We start from the raw sequence: 2,189 nt of genomic DNA on the forward strand, positions 1-2,189 counted from the left end.
GCTAGTGATTGGCTTGCTAGCCGTATAAAAGGCTTGAGTGGTTTCCGCCCAAGTTGGAGGACTCCACGAACAAGGGAGGAGGAGACTTCACGCTGTGTGAAGATCTCTAAGCGCTGCGGATCCTTACGGACCCAGTGCATTTAAAGCAGGCAACAGAGGTCTGATCAACCTCTAGCCTCTCCCCGTCGCCGAGCGCATTCCAGACGTATCCCTTCCCGCGCGCAAAAGAACTGGACCCATGGAGCCTAGCAAACTTCGTGTGGATGAGTGAGCAGAAGGACCCACGAAGCCTAGCAAACTTTGTGTGAGTTTATTCAGAGCTCTTCCGGACGAGTACTTTCTTCGGCTGACACGACGGGTTTGCGTGTTCAGAGCCTTCAGCTGGATTGGGCTAGAGTTCACGAGTCTAGAACTCTTGTCCGCCTCTCTTCTTTCCTGTCTGTAACTGCAACTTAAGCAAGTTTTCCAGCCTACACCACTGCCATCTCGGTGTAAGTAAACAATCTTTTAAAACTACCGATACGCGTTTGTGCCTAATTCCAGCTCGAAGGCCTTCCCTCTCCGCCCCCGCGTGCCCGGGCTGCTGGCCACAGCCCGCGTGCAGCGCGAAAAAGGGCTCGGGTCGCTCCCGGCCCGCACAAAATCCTGAGCTGTGCCAAGTTTACATTCCAAATTTTCAATTCCAGTTCCTAAACAGATGCAAAAGGATGCTGTCATCATTTTAATAGCTTCTGTATTCTACCCAACATATGGCTGCATATACTCAGAATCTTTTCAGTCAGTAATCTCCAGTGGGGAACTTCACACATTGACCAAATAGAATTTCTGGTTATTTGGAGGTACTATTTCAGTCATTCTAGCATTGGCCAGGAACCTGAAGAGATGTGACCTGCCTACCACATTATTAAATAGGCCTGTGGAGCACTCTAAAGTGCAAATGATGTTTGGTCCCCTTTTACTATCTGGTTATCACTAGAAGGAACAAACTGTGAGACACAATGGTACATGTAGCCAGTATGGAAAAAGACATAAGAACTAAGTAGCAGTGCTATTCTTCATATATGTTCTGTATGCCTAAATCATAGAAGGACCAAAACCAGCTGTTGGAGGAACATGGAGACAGCTAGCATGAGAGGGAGACGTACAAAACACAAAATATCGCTGAACAACCTGAAGGTTTCCCCATTAAACCATGGTCATTGATATTCAAGCCTAATTCTTCAAGAATGTCATCATTAGCTACTCCGGGAAACTAGCTACAATTCTGTGTGTGGCTTTAAAGCCACTGTATAAATCAATATATAATAATAAAATAAAATGAAGGTACATAGGCACAAAGTGCTTCCCTCTCTTTGCCAGTTCATCTCACTCAGTTTACTGTATAATCAAAGGTCACTGATATACTGTTGATAAACTGTAGGCCCAGCAGTATAAAAGGACATCATTATACAACCCAAATCCTCCCTCCCCTTATTGTACTTGGTATAGATCGCTGCAAGTTTTTCCTTTGTATTGTTTGCCCATTTCTGACAGAGGCCTTTAGGGGTACAAGCAGGGGCACTGAGACAGTACATGATTTGACTCATGCATAGAAGATCCAAATCTGGAAACATTTACTAGGCTGAAATTAAAGTGACTATAATCTCTTGCTTCATTCACAAGGTAGATCTGAGTTGCAAAAACTAAATTGGGTTTGCTGAGGTGTCTGCCGCTTTAAGAGAAACATACATCCCTAGATAGACTTCCCAGGGTATTTTAAGGATGCCAGGGCTTATACTAGCTGACAGTCCCTGTGAATTTCAAAAACAATCTTCCTGCTCTTTTTCACTCATGACAGCTAACTACCTTTCTCTGACTGAGTCCAGACAAGCAGGGGTGTGTGGTTTGTGATGCCACAAACCTCTTTGTGTCACCATAAACCACACATGGGGAATGTTAAAATGAGTGGGGTCAAAATTTGCAACTGGGAAATCCTGGTAGAAAAAAGTGCTGGGAAAGAATGTGGTGCAGTGCACATGACAAGAATGTGCACCGGAAGGCACAGAAGCTTGGTCCTCTAGGGAGACTCTGGCTGTTGGCCAGAGTGTCTCTACTCTTTCAGTTGTGCCCCAGCTCCTCCAGCACACTAGGAGCCAGGAGGAGCTAGGCAAGGGCAGCTTGCCCAAAGCAGAAAAATTTGTCCCTCAACA

The sequence above is a fragment of the Alligator sinensis genome, unplaced genomic scaffold (assembly GCF_000455745.1).
Source record: "Alligator sinensis unplaced genomic scaffold, ASM45574v1 scaffold215_1, whole genome shotgun sequence".
Lineage (NCBI taxonomy): Eukaryota > Metazoa > Chordata > Crocodylia > Alligatoridae > Alligator > Alligator sinensis.